Source organism: Cloeon dipterum, chromosome 2 (assembly GCF_949628265.1).
Source record: "Cloeon dipterum chromosome 2, ieCloDipt1.1, whole genome shotgun sequence".
In the NCBI taxonomy this organism is placed as follows: Eukaryota; Metazoa; Arthropoda; class Insecta; order Ephemeroptera; family Baetidae; genus Cloeon; species Cloeon dipterum.
This window is the reverse complement of record NC_088787.1, coordinates 13,801,606-13,817,147: the sequence shown is the minus strand read 5'-3', so window position 1 is coordinate 13,817,147 and position 15,542 is coordinate 13,801,606. Positions and strand designations below refer to the sequence as shown.

The 15,542-nt window shown below is 42.5% G+C and overlaps 1 protein-coding gene across 1 annotated transcript in view; it reads right to left on the bottom strand.

The window, feature by feature from the left end:
- The window catches only part of LOC135935444 (uncharacterized), a 30,958-nt gene extending 15,755 nt beyond the window's left edge, over positions 1 to 15,203 (bottom strand). The window contains exon 1 of the mRNA XM_065477767.1: positions 14,884 to 15,203. The gene's annotated coding sequence lies outside the window, so the exon portion shown is untranslated. The remainder of the gene's footprint in view (positions 1 to 14,883) is intronic.
- Positions 15,204 to 15,542: the final 339 nt, after the last annotated feature.

Sequence of the window (15,542 nt, the reverse complement as noted above, 5' to 3'; positions counted from 1 at the left end):
CAGCACTGTACGCTAGAAGAAATTTACGACATCGTCGTGATGAAAAAATACAAAAGCAAACTAAATCATCAGCTTAAAATTATTCTGCGCTGCTATTTGAGACCTGTTTACTGCTGCTCTCTACAGTTATCAATAATGTAAAAAATTTAATATGCCTGCATGTTCAGCCAGCATCACAAACGTGCATGTCTTCAGCTTTTGCAACATGACATTCCCAAGGGGTTTGTATTTTCAGATCATTATTTTTCATTGTAAATATAACACAACAATTTAGAAGGTCTCTACTTGACATTTTATACATTTTTTAATAAATATTTAGAGATAAAGCATGTTCAGCATGGATGAATAATCAATATGACAAAAACAGTTTTGTCCTTGCACCCTTCACTGAAAACAAGGCCGCCCACGTAGTATATCAGGAGCGGGATAATTGTTTTGTATGAGAGCAAACAAAAACGAAGAAAGAAAATCAATCGCGCTATTGTTTCTACATTGTGCATATGATAAGGAATATGTATTGTATATATTTCTATTACATTCACAAAGCGCAAACTAGATTTTGGATTCTCCTTTTGAAACATGACATTTGTAGCGGATGCAGAGCTCCAATTCCTTTTTCATTTTTGGATTCAGGGTATTGTTTGTGTTTGTTGATAAATTGATATTATATGCGTCGTTTGTTGGAAAAATGGTAGTGATATAGAGAGATTTTTAATATGAGTTAGATTTTGCTTAACTTTCGACCAGTTAGGTCGTTAAAGTGCCGACGAGCGTTTAATTAAGAAGGACCCGGATCAAGCGGGTCGATCCAAGTTGTCAATTAAAAAGAAGACGACTCAAACATCCGAGCATCCGCGAACTCTTTTATCATTCTTTCCCCAAACATTTATCATTCATTTTTTATCCTGGAAATATAAAAGAAAAATAATCTTTCTTGTTCCATTATTCGTCACAGATGTTGTAAGAAGAGTGAATTTTTATGTTCTCCTGATTGGATTTCATTTATACCAAATAATTTATTTCCCGCGAAAGACATTGGTGATTGGGAGTTTCAGGGGTGAAACTGACTTGGTCATATCGTTGATTGCAAGGCTTCAAAATTATGTGTATCTAACAGGTGATTTATCAATAGCGAGACTATTTAAATAAGCGTTTAGTGACATCGAATAAAAATTGCTACATTGAGGCTTGACTGGGCAATGCGTAAATAATGGGCTCTGTTTAACAGTGTTAAGATTAAGCGGGAGAGTAAACGCTAAATTCCCAAAAAGCACAACAAGCCTTCAGAGCTCTACAACGATTTTCGCCTTCCCTGAAGTGGCAGTAATCAAGAGGGCGGTTCCGAGAAGTTATTTTGATATTTGCAAAGGTCCACTTAACAGAGGCAAATTTGCATAGTAAAGAGGGAAGCAAAAATATCAAAGTTCACCTGTGCCGCAGAGTCTAATAATTGCAGGCCAGAGAGTAAACAAGTGGCCCGCAACTCATAATTTAAACAAAATACCGGAGATATAATAAAAGTTAATGACGCAGAAGGGTGGGAATGAGACGGGCGTGCAATTGGTGGCGAAAACGCTCGGTTTAAAGGGCAATATAAATGCGAGAAGCGTGCGCGCGCGGGCAGGTAACAAGCGAGAGCGTCGAGCGCCGCTTACCAATAACCAAGGGCCAAGTAGATTTCATATAAATAGAGCTATTTTCAGCAGGGACTGCGTCAACACGAGGTGCCTATAGAAAACAAGCTGCGGGTCGGTCAGAAAATCGGCAAACGGCTTGTTTATTTCTCTACGCTGTGGAATGAATGGACCGCCTCTAATTATGGAGCAATTTTATTCGAGCTGTCAAACGCAGAGATGAGTGCGATCGACCTGAAAAGAGAAACAGAAGCTGCGAGGCCCGACGGCTCGCTCGCTAGGCAGCCGGCGGATTTGCATAAAACCGATATTTGGCCTGACTGCCTTTTTTCGCATCTGCGCCTGCTGTGTATGTGTATTTCGCTTGCTGCTGTGACGCACCATTTCCAAAACAGAAGCTTCGCTTTAATGGATGCTGCTAAGCCAGAGGCTTTCCCAACCAATTGGCGAACTCTGGTCCCAACTGCGCACGCGGGATTATTATCGATGCATTTTGTAATTAGTGCTTGATTGAAACTGCTGTTTAGGCTGATTTTGCGTTTGTTGTGTGTTCCGCACCACTGAGCAGAGGATTTAGTGCCCAAAAGGGCGAGAGAAAGCTGCCCTCGCGTTGCGGTCTTGTTCTTCTGAGAACTATAATAATAGCTGCCTGTGTGCTAATTACACACAAATTTCCGCTTTGAAAATGGCTAGAGAAAACAACTACCATACACTAGCTCAAGCGGAAATGTTGATGATGCACGCAAACTAGAATTAATAGTATAATTTGAACCTATTGTTAACCTCAATCTGAGATATTTCATTATGCTTTATTGCTAATTTAAATCAATATTGATGATTTTGACCTCCGTGACAGCACAAGTGTAGAGTTATTTATTGCGTATCAATAATTCATTACTCCTTACGGTAAAAGCCTCTTGTGGGAAGCACTGAATATCTCAATTGAGAAGCTTAACAAAATGATTTTCATTGCCGGAGGCTAACGCATTTAATAAATTAATGACTATGATCAGCTCTTAAAGGTCTTTGAGTTGTTCTCCATCCCTGCTATATGGTCAACTAAAGTTGTAAAGGGATCCTTTTTTGCTGACAGACATTCACAAGACACAGTAGTCACGGGTTTAAATTGTAAAACGTTTCCTATCACTCTTGTGCGAGTAAGGAATGTGAATGCAAATATTGTGAAAAACGAGTCAACTTCTACCATTTCCTTGACTGAGATAAGAGCAATCAAATTTTTTCTCAGGCTGCGAAGCAAAGCGTGATCTCTTTATTTTGCCTTTTCCGTTGTACATTTTTATTACTTTTAAACAAAAAACGTTTACTCATATTTACAAGCATGATTTATACATAAGACCGAAACCACTGCATGCGCTGCCAAGAATTTAGAGCTCAAACTGTCCGCAGTCAAAAGACCGAGCACATGTTACTTAACGTCCGGCGTTGAGGAAGTTAGCCCATTTCCACAGCCGAGGAACAGTGAATTCACTTCTATGAAATTGGCTTAGTTGGCACGTGGATTTAGTGCGCCAATTAATGACGGGAATCATCCACGTCTAGCTAAGATGCGTGAATGCTCATATTTCCTGACGTTAAATTTGATAAATAATGGTTTTTTTTTAAATAGCTCACTGGGAGTTAGTTTTGTTGGAAGTATGGTAAAATAAAATAATTTTACTTTCATTAATTCTCTCCAGACCATTGATAAGAAAAAACATTGTATGAAATTCTCTCAATAAAACCTTACAAATTATTTATTAATTCCAGTGGATTACTTGTTTAACCTTTGCAGATTAAATTGTTGAATTTTTACACTTTGCCAGTGTCTTGCAGTCGCCCTTTTTTTAGTGGCTTGTCTTGCGTCCTTGAATGAATTTAAGTTCAGCACTTCCTTGTAAAATAATATAGGAAAGGCAATAATACAATCATTCCATATATTCAATTATGATCCACTCAGCTTGGCTTCGGTTATGACGAACCATGTGCAACTACTGTCACAAAGGACATGCAAAGTTTCGTTTGAATAAAAAATCATCACACTGCTGAACGAGCTTTGTCAAATGTAACAAAAAGCAATGCTGAAGAGCTGTCCTTGCAACCCTCTGCTGACGACACATAAAAAGTGGAGGCAAACAGGCGTCTTATTTACACACAAAAGTAAATAGGAAATCTCAATATCACTACCAATACCAAGTTCGCACAGCGCGAAAGTCGGGCTAGAGAGTGTGGGACACCTTCCGATTTTTTGCTGGCTTCTCACTAGCTTTTTTCTGATTCAGGCAAGTGGCACCAAATCGAATGGGAATCTCACAAGTCTGAAAGGCCAACAATTGGGTGTGAGGCTCAGTCTCAACAAAATAAATAAACTTCCTGAACTTTCCACCGTGCAGATGGACGTTTTTCCCAACAGAATCGATCGAGACAATATGTGTGTATGTATGAAATGTTGTACTGACAGTGAGTTTACTTTGCAATCGATTTCGGAGAAAAACACAGCAAAAAATGGTCCCTATCCACATTTTCATCAAAACATTGACTTTTCTTTTGTACCAATTTCGTGGCCGCAAGGGGCACATATCAATTTCAGGAATTAGTTTAATTGTGCTTGCTCAGCGGTTAATTGAATAATTTTTAATACATATTAACTGGCACCCAGTGCGTTGAAAATTAGGGAAATTGGTCTCCATGCGCTTGACTTGGATGTTATCATTAAACATGCTCGGCGCCAATTACAATTTGCGAGGAAGCGCCTCTAAGTCTGTGTTTGCTAAGAGGGCTGCTGCCGGCGAAATTTTGTGTATAGTATCTGGAGAGCGACGGCCGGGCGAATACTATAATAAATCATCCCTCGAGTGCGGCAGCGTTGGCGACAATTTCAGAGAGCAGAATGGGGCTGCGCGCTGGTTGTATTATTGTCTCTCTCTCCTCCCCAAGGCTTTAACGATGTTAGCAAAAACCCGATTGAGAGCTGGATTATATTAACTGCTGGCTGCTGCCGCCGCCGCCGCCGCCGCTGCAAATGTGTGGAAATAGATGGGCGGCGCTGAAATTGATTTGCTTAGGGCAGCAAACTTGAAATTGACGTGTCTCGGGGCAGACTATTTGCTGGCGACGGCTGTGTAGTTTGAATATTAGTCGGCCGCGCACTCCCGCCAATCGGGTTATGCCCAGTTTGCTGGTGGATTAGTTTAGAGGACGTGTGCGCGTATGTACGCGAGGATGCAGTGCACAGGCACTCTCAGTCAGGCATGCATATTCATGTGAGCTCGCTTGCTCGCTCAACGCTCGCTACCTGTCTCGCACGAACACACGCTCCATTCAGATGGAAAAGCAATAAATTTGTCATTTTAATAGGGTTTACGCTGACAGCCGCAGAATTCAATTCGAATTCAATCCGTTAACAGGGAAGAGCGAAATTTCTTGAATTATTCACTTGAAAATTGAAATTTACAGGTACGCGCGCCCACGTGAAATTTGTCGCTCTTGTTTGCAATTTGTAGCTGCTCTACCGAGAGAGGAAAATTTTGCTTCCCCTAACAGCATATTGTATTTCCTGCTATGATTGGAGCACACCGGAATAAAGGCAGCATCCCTGCTCCACGGGCAGCTGAGGAGTGACGCGCGGAGAGAAGTTGACCCAATTTCCCTGCGGCGTGTGCCATTTCTCAGTCGATAAGTGTTGATCTTTGACCTTTTTCGAGAGGCGACGAACGTTGCATGACACCCGGTCAACACTTTGATTAATTCATAGTAAAGTCAGCTGTTCCCGGCTCGCGAGTAGAAACCCGAGCCTAATTTGTATGTTCTATGGGTCATTTTTCACTGCCCCGTGGATCAAATTACTCATTAATTTAAAAGGCGGCTCGCAAGGACGAACACCAGTAATCCGCGGCTTTAATCCAAAGTATAAGTCAGCTTAAAACTTGAAGTGTGTCGCATTAATTATTTGCCTTGGCGGAAGCAGCGAAAAATCATTAAGCAGTCGTTTCAAGCGGCACGTCGCACAGCCGCTCGGGAGACAGCCCCAATTCGTCCGCATAGAACATGAAGGATATTCATAGCTACAGTTATGCATTCGGTGTCTGACAATGAGGAAACAGCAGCAAACCTCAACTGCGCTGTTCTGCTAATTAGTAGCAACACTAACTTTGGCAATGTTTCATTAGATGAGGAAATGTAATACGCATCATGAAAATATCCGAAAAATCAGTCATTTTTTATTTTTTATTTTGTATGTATATTATTATTACATCTTTCCTGCCAACTGGAAAATCTTAAACACCATGGCATTCATTACTTTTATTCATCAGTTTCTACTCTGCAGAATTTTTCAAGATGGATAAAATTCATATATATTCTGATTTTTGTTTGTTTTTCTCGTATTTTATATTTTAATTCCAAATGCGCTAATTATTATTGATCGTCATTGGAACTTTGCACTACCCACCGAAAAAGGAAATTGTCATTGTTATAATTGTGGAATCAGTTAACGAAGAAGCCTATCATTGTTATGACAGCTCCTTGGTTTTTCATGGTTCTTGGTATTGGCAACGAAAGACGTCGTCTTCCACGAATGGCTTGGTACTTGATAGACATAACATGATTATGACAGCACCTTGATGGAGCAGCTAATATCTAAATATATCTTGAGAAATTCACCACACAACTTTCGTGTTTTCTGGGAAACGCTTGAACAAACATAATTCAAAACAAGAAGCAGTAATAACAATGATAGGTTTCCTCGTTAACTGTTTTCCACAATTATAACAGTGAAAATTTCATTTTTATGTATCAAAATTAATTGGCAAATTTGTAAAATCAATTAAAAAGCGGAAGGATGTGTGGATAGAATTTTTGTAATGTTCCTTTTAAAATTTTATAAATGCATCAACATGCATTTAAGTTTTGGGATAGGCCGTGAAAATGTAACACCGTGCGCATTTTTGCAAACTATTCTTTTAAGGCTTTTCAAGGCGACACTCGGCCGCTGCTGGCGAAAAAAGGTTGCGGAGGAAACAATGAATAATTCAGCGCCGTGTGCCACCGCAGCATTATGCCACGCGCGTCGTTCATGTATACACACGACACTGTGTATGTGTGTAATGAGAGATAGCAGATGAGCCAGCAGGTATCGAATTTCAATAGCGCACGTCTGCGGAGCGCGTTCTAATTGGAGCATCATCGCAAATAATGCCAATTTGCAGCAGTCGCGCGCGCGGCAGCTCTGGACGCCATTTCTGCTTTTCTTTCTGCGTTGCGTTGCCGCCGGCGCCTCGCGTTTCTCTCTCTCTCTCTCTCTCTCTCTCTCTCTCTCTCTCTCTCTCTCTCTCTCTCTCTTCTCTCTCTATCGTTGCAGCCTCTCGTATTGTTATTGTTGCCTGTTCGCCCTGTCCGCCAGCACTGCCGCTATCGCGCACGCTTTCGGCCTTTTTATTACCGACGGGGATAATCCTTTTATTCTCCTTCGCCGTGCCGAATGGAGAAATTGCCGCGGAAATTTCGCTCGTTCAAACACTCGGGACAATGCTGGAGATGAGAGGATAATGAGTTGCTTTTTTCGCTCCTCCTCTGCAACAATGCTGCATATTTTAACCACACTGCTGCGCCCGCCCAGAGTGGCTCGAGAACAAAGATCCCGCTCTTTTGTACAGGCGCATATTACATGTTCAAATGAAAAGCATGTGACGGCACTGGATAAATAGCATATAAGCTGTATGTTGTTATTTTTCTTCCAGAGAGAATTTCCCAGTTGAACTGTCACTTCCTATTTTAATGGATTTCTTTCCTGCTGTAGTAAAAGAAATAAATAAGCAACACAGTCAAGAATATTTAACTTGGTAATTAACCTATACTTCAGGGAATGAAAGTAACGCGTAAAATATTTCTAACTTGCACCGTCCGATAAAAACTCCATTGCAGCTTTACGCTGAGCCTCAGATTTGCTGTTAACTGGAGCATGTGTGTGTGTATGTGGCGCTGACCAACACTAAAAACGCATATTAACCTGGATCGTGCACCTCCCCAACGAATTGGAAACCACGCAGATCAGCGAGATCAACAATGATAACGGTGTCAATTCCATTTTACTGCGCGGCAAATGAAAGGACTGACCGATGACATAAAAGTCTCCAGCTGTATGGTTTCGTGTCGAAACAACCGCGGAGGGAAATTCAGACGGCATAAATAAACTGAGTCACTGATCAGTCGGCCGGGATCACGGGAGAGGTTATGCAAATTGCAAGCACAGCAATCAAGCTGGTTGCATAAGTAATCAACTTTTGAGCCTCACGAACGGCTGAGATCGACCGCTTTCCAGGCTGCTTAATTCAATATAACGTTTATTTCGGATCTACGAAACTTTGTCTTCTCAATTTGCGCAGACCAACTTTTGTGACCAGCATGAATAGGTCAAAACTCGGAGCGGCACGTATTTGTGGAAATAAAGCTGGCCAAGCCTAAGCAATAAGTGGCACTCGTCTTTATTGTGAGCTTTTCATTAATGTTCAATGAAAGGAGCACTCTCTGGTTGTTTGCCAGCGAGCCGGAGAATAAAGAACGTTCCAAAGGGGGCCGAGAAACGTGTATGATCGAGTGCTTGGGCAAATGCGGCTCGTTTATTTTCTTTGGCGATGATAAACCGGGGATATTGACAAGGCTATCGGCGAGACTTTAGGACAACGCGCGATCATGCAGTAAATGCGTTTAGGCATGTACACTGGGAATGGCATAACGATTTTTTTGTTAACCTCTCTGCTCAGCACATGCCGTTGGCTATGGGCTCACCGGGTCCCAATTCCAATAACAACGCCGAGCGGATAACATGGGGCCGAGTGGCCGCGTAGGAACCCAATGTGACCATCTTTTTGCCTACCCGCACCGAGGTCTTTGATTGAAACACCAGACATTTGAACCAAAAGCCGCTGGAAAGGTGTGAAAAACCAGCAAGTGGCGCCTCCTACAAGCCTGTTTAGCTATTTGAGCATTTCATGTCACTTAACTAACCACGCCTTTTGCCATCTCTGACATAGTGCAGCCAGTATATTAGATCCTCGAACTGCTCAAATATCTCCCATTGCTTTGACACTTCTGAGAATGCATAATCAATGCGAGCCAACGAGCTAGTTTTTGCGGTAGAGAAATTTCGAGATTGATATTTTTGTTAATCATTCTGTTGAGTTCTGCAAATAATCCTAAAACCTTGGTCAGCCCTGGATCGATTCATTTAAAATATTATGTTGTGTTTTTCATAAGAAAAAAATTGACCAATTCCATTGCCACACAATTGGAATTCATTTTTGCGACAGTTTTACCTCACCTGTAAACCAGCTTTAAATTATACACCATATGGGAAATTGCAGGCGCGCGGTGATTCAATTTTCGCACTTGATAAACAGCCACCGTTTAGCATCGTAAAAATCGACTTTCACGTCGACGCATGTATCGCACCTCTTGCTCTCTATTTTTACGCCATTAAACAATTCACTTGGAACACTGCTTGGAGACTCTCTTGCCGAAAATGAGGCGATAAAAAGCGGCTGGTCGTCATTTCTCGTCTCATTTTGCACTTTACTGCCAGTGGAGCAAATACCTGGCCGTGTAAGTACATAATACGCCGCCATCGTTGCTGCGGTATATGAAGCCGTAAAAGGGGTGCGAGAGTAATAAAGAGATATTTTTCGCCGCAAGGAGTTAGCAGTATTAGGGTATTAAACGTGATTTATAAAACAACAGCTAGCAGCGCATAGTCAGCGCCTCGGGGAGTAAATCACTGTCATTTATAAAAGTACATACAACAGGGCAGAAGCAGAGGAGCCAACGGGACACTATGGGAACGAGCAGAGCTGCGCTGTACCCACACATACCAGAACAATTCAGAACAACCGACCTGAACGAAATCGCTATCACTCGTCGCAGAGAGGATCGGCCAGCCTCCAAGGACGGGTTGCGAAAACATCCCATTCCTCTGACGAATGTAAAACTCTATTCTCACACGTGTTTTTTTCGGTCCAGGGCAGTGAGCGATAGGATTGATATTTTTTATCCAATTCACATTTCGAAAAGAAATGAATGATAGGAAAAATAGGCTTCCTGTGACAACCTTGTAAGTTTCTCTTGAATTTAATAATGTTTTTGGCAAAATCATTAAGCTGACGCTCATAAATATTATGTATTGACGGTAGCTGAACTAAATGTGTTTCTGTTTATGGGCGATAAAAGTTATTAACTGCACTGTATCTGTTTATGGCCCCATATCTAGTAATTTATTTGCTTTTTATATCATCCATGTCATCCAACGGGAATATTTTATCTTTTCCTTTGTTTTTTAAATAAATTATGAACAATCATTATTTCAGAGACAATGCAAATTAAAATTTTGCAACTGCCTATCGAAAATTTTTGGTGTGTTTTTGAGCAATTTCAATAATGTACAGAGTCACGTTATATCAGAGTATGACTCTTCAGACCGATTTGGCAAGTGTATTTTATCTCATAGCCTTGGAGGCAATTATTAGTTTTGAATTAACGCATTCAAACAAACACTCAGCATTTCTCACGTAAACAAAAATAATCGTAGAACAAATATTTTTCCAAGATTGATCACTTGGTTGGAAAGTTTGCGCCAAGATAAATTCAAGATAATGCGCACTTCTCCCACGCAAACGCCATATGGTGGCAGTCGAGAAAAAACAAAGGGCGTGCTCACTCGGTTGCTTTGCTTTATTGATATGTCTGGAAATTTCTCGGCCGCTCTTACGCCAGGCCGGACTATCATCAGCATCCGCCGCGTTCCGATTCAAAGGCAGGAAATGAGGAGTAAATTTTTTACCCTCCGCGTTTTCCTCACTCCCCCGCCGACTTAGCAGCCAGCGGACAGACAGACGATCTCGTGCACTTGCTGCAACATACATTAGTCTCCATTTTTATTTATTATTATTGTCGTGTGGCTGGCTGGGCGCCTTTTTCCTTAATGTCAGCCTGAGAGCACAAGCGTGCATTCATCAATAATGGAGTATCAACAGCAGCACAAATATACATTCTCCGCCATGCAACACAAAAACAAAAGCAGAGAAAGAGGGAGCGAAGTTGTCTCGTATATATACGCGAACGTGCACCGTACGTACAAACACACAGCCGCTCCCTTTTCCAGCTGCAGAGCTGGGCGAAGGTCGAAAGTTTATCCTCGAGGCGTTTTAAATTTTCATTGCGCGTCCTCAGCCGCTATAGGTGCCACTCAACCTTATGTCTCTCGCAGTCTGATGGTGCGGTTCACAGCTTACTGCAGCTGCGTGCCGCTCTGTTTTGCGCCCTCTAATTAAATTAAAGTTTCACGAATGGAACAGATTTGAATGTTAATATTTCATGCGCCTCTAGCACTGCACTGCACTACGGGGTAAAACAAAAGATTCTCGAGACTTATTCACGGGGGAGACCATTCATTCCAGCTGACTTTCATACTTCTTGTGCTTCCCCTTTGCACGCAGCGAGCTTCGAGAAAAGAACGGCGTTTTTTATTATTATCTTTCGTCTGATAGAACGATAAAATTTGAAGAAAAACTGCCCGTTCGCGAGCAGTACATGTGCCTAGCTTTTATTGATACTTGGCACGGCGCGTTCGAGAAAGCGGCTCCATGTGCAGCACATTGCTTGAAAATTTCATTCACTACACAGCTTACCTTATATTTAGGGCTCACGAGCACTGACATGAGAGCGTTTATCAGCAAAATCATTGTTAATGCGCGCAGACTGTATTGGGGGTAAATTTTCTGCTGACTTTGTTCGTCAAGGGTCCCATTACCTTCCTTTCTCTTGAAAACCAGAGTGCCCTCTTCCACCTCTGTTGCAATATCAACGCTTGAGAATAAACTTTTAGCTCTGGACGGCAGCTGCAAGTTACGTGTAGATCTTTCCAATGTACGATGTTAAATAAAAATCTTAAGAATGTTAATTATAACTTTAAACCTGTGCAGCCATACTACCGCACTTACTTTTAATATAATTATTAAACCTTTGCCAAGGCTTGTCTATCGTGTTACATTCAATTTTCTTTATTTTAACCAAAGTTTTCACTCACCTGAGCACTTTTCTAGACTTTGTCACGAAGCTTGTTAGCAGAATTGGAGCCAAATGTTCGTAATACTTAAAAGTTTTCAAAGGAGAGCACGTTCTCTCTTCTACGTTCCGCGGCAATTTGCAAATTATTATACTTTGCTCTTGAACACATATTTACATACTCGCGGTAGGGTTAGCATTAAACTCCTATCTTAATTAAATCACTATTAAAGCTTCTACTGCTGTTGGGCTGCATTAAACGGGGCTACTCCACCGCCGTACAGAATGCACGCTAAGCTCGCGGAACTTGTTATTTTTCAGCATATAACAGTTTCAACTTTCAACAGACTCGTTCTGCGAGACTAATTGCGCTCTTTGTTAATGGAGACTCTTCCTTTTATGAAAATCTTTGAAATGTGCACAGAGCCGCAGAGCCGCTCTTCTATTATACGTGCCCACGGAGCATCAACGCGGACAACTTTTTTCGCAATTTAAAAACAGCTTTCTAATTATTTCCATTTTTATGGCTTCTATAGCACCCTCGACTCTTTCATTTCTGCGGATTTATTGCGGCATTGGCGGGTGAAGGGTCATTTTTATTGATCTGCATAAAACTCATTCCGCAGAGCAGTAAAGAGCTATACACATAGCATTCGATTTTTTTCAGCTGACCGAAGCAGGCGAATTTCCACCACTCGAGCTCCATTCGAATAAAACATTACTTGGAAATGCCTTATTGCATATATGCCGGCCTTTTAATATTAATGGGGCTTTGAAATGCCACGTACGTGCAGCATTAGGAATCAGGGAGTACGCCATAAATAAAAGTCCATTGTTGTATATTTATAAGTATAGAGCGCCGTTCAAGTTTTCCTTCAGTTAATAAGCGTGAGAATAAACCGACTTTTTTCGTTTTAGAATTTATCTGCTGTAATCTCTGTAATATTTCAACTTCAAAGGATGCATGACTACACTCATTACTCAGTGTAGTTCTGTCAAAATTAATTTACATACCGGTAGAGCGGCAAAAACCGTGGGATACGGGCTTAAATTCACAACCCTTTAATCTAATAAAGCTGGAAAAAGTTTTTAATATAAAATGTTGAGGTCGGCCACCGCTTTTCCCTACTTCGCCCAGCCAGCAGTCTTTCCCATGGAAATTATAAAACCCTTTTCCGACATTCGCACACAACGGTAGGGTCCTTTAATCTGCTTCCATTGGCATGAATATTAAAAACTGCTAAAAACTTTGAGCACGTCGCAAGAGTACGACCCATAGCTATACAGTTGTGCGTTAGTGACGCGCACATGAGCGAAAACCCCCGTTGGCAAGAGGGAAAGAGAGCTGAGCGAAATCAGAAGGCAGCAGCGCGCTCTCGTGTTTTGTTTATTCAGCACGTCATTGTGTTTTCAAAGGCTGCAGCAACAAAAAGCCTAAAATATTGCAGCATTCTTGACGCAAGAGAGAGTGGAAGCGTTGAATACGACTCAGCTGGCTGGGGCCGCCAGAGCAACACAATTTCTTCGTGTCAGATTTGGAAAGCTAAGTTTTTCAGGAAAATCCCGCGGGCGGTTCAGAACAGGGGCTTCTTTTACTCCTGAAGCGAGCGCGTTCCCGTTTTTACTGTCAATCATTCCTGCAATGCGCAGGTCAAAACTGGAGATAAATGGCCTGGCATGAAAAGAGAAAAGAGATGATATATAAGGAAATTTAAAAAAGCACCTATATTTAGAAAAAAAAGAACTCGCAAATTCGAATTGAATTTTCGCAAGGTTTAAAAATTTTCATATAGTTGAATTTTAACGAGACATAATTTACCCCACTTTTTTGAAATGTCAAAATAATCCCTTGTACAACACAAAACTTGCAATTTTTAAGAACGCAATGGTACGAATGCTATAGCTAGCCCTAGCTGCTCTGTCCCGAAAATGACACCCACGTTGCACGAATCACTTGCGCTTCTCTGATCAGCCAATTATGTGTGTGCTAATCCAATTTGCGCCGTGCTTTGCTTTTCTTTCACTTTGATGCGTCCTGCTCTACCAACCGGCATTGTCTTGCAAAGCCGGCGTGGGCAGAGCAAGCGGCGCCAGGCAATTTTTGTAGTTTTTGCATTCATCCAGCCCGGCTAAAAATAGGTTTAAACCACTCATAATCAGCTGATCGGGCCCGAGGGGCACGCGTACGTGACAAAGAATGCACGTAACGGAATGGATTTTTCTATTTCCACCGATCCAATCTGACGCCATATCACGGTCGTTGATAGATATGTATGGTAAAATTTACTTAGCGATTCAAAGGCTCTGCTACGGGAAAAGCATAAACGTGGCCTGACGAGTATAATGGCGCTCGGCAGGACAGGTATGCATGCATTATTTCCATTATTTGTCTGGCCATGCACTTGTGATAAGAGGCACATTCTCATCCGTCCAGCAGCTAGTGTTTGAATAATAAATACAAATCTATATACAGTCGCCCAAAGACCAGAGTTCACGCGAATCTATTCTCCCGAAGGTTCGTGCCTCGCTTCAAACCGGAAAGCGCCTTTATTTTTTCGTGAGAATAACATTGGCGCAGACACACAAAGAAAATGCTCTCCAGACACCACAAACTGCTGAACAAACAATTTGCCTGACTTCATTGTTTCCAAATTCCATCAAAAGGGACAAGATACTTCACAAGAGAACGCTTTTGATGTATGTGTTTGCAAAAAGGGTGGCTATAAAATCGAGGCGCTCTAGGAGCTATGCTGACTATGACTTTATCGTCAAGATTTAAAGTACGTCGAAAAGGCTTCTTGAGAAAAAAATTGCCATCGAGCATATTTAAAGATAGGTTTTATTCCATTAAAAATTAATATTCTTTTAAATTTAAATGGGGGAAAGGCAGCCTTTTGAATGCACACGACTCTCTAATTCCCTTCTGATCTTTCATGAGTAAATAGTTAATCCTTTATATTATTATTAATTTTTTTAAATTGAACGCCAGATTCAATCCCAAGACATGTGCGGGTTGCTTTTGCACGCGGAAGGCTCAAACATCTGTTTCCTTGCATCACGCTAGGAAATGTTAACCGAAATGATGCGTGGCTCGACGCGAGTGACTAAAAATGAGGGAAACGACCTATTGAGCGATTCGAATGCTGTCTGGTGCAAAATTCGCAGCCAACCTCAACCCCGTGTGCGAAGATCGACTCACCTGTTCGCCTACGTAGTGGGTGAGTGAGTGAGTTTGAGTTGCGAAGGACCGGTGCGCGAGAGCACAAATCAAATCACTGGCAAAATGCACGCGGGGGTGTCAGGCGCTCACACTCGCCGCTCGTGTCCGGCAGCGCGGTGGCTTTCGGCGGGGCAACTAACACGTCGTGGTCGTCGCACCTGGCGGACAGCGGTCATGTCGGGGCCGAAGCGGCGGGGGTGGCTACGTCATGGTCACAGGCCGGCCAGCGGAGGAGCGGCGGGAAAGCTGGGCCAGCGGCGCGGCGTCTCCGACACAAATGAAGGCCCGGCTCCGGCTGTGCTGGCCATAACCACACGGAAGCTCGTGTGCTGTAACCTATAATACATGCGCCTTGACGTCTTGCCAGGCAGGCTCTGCCCCTCGCGCTGCGCTCGCGCTCGCTCGCGCGAGCGCTCGATAAATTGATAAACACACGCCGCCACCCCATCCATCTGCTATCAATGCCTCCTCCAAGGGCGCTTCCTGTCACCGTCGCCAATTAGTAATCTCGCCTGCTGTCCGCCCTTTCGGCCCGAATCGCCGGCGGTGGGCCGGGCCAAACGGGGTTCAAGGATAGCAGACGACGGAACCCCCGCTGCGTTCTCTCGCCTCTCGCTCCGCTCATCCCTCTTTCTTTC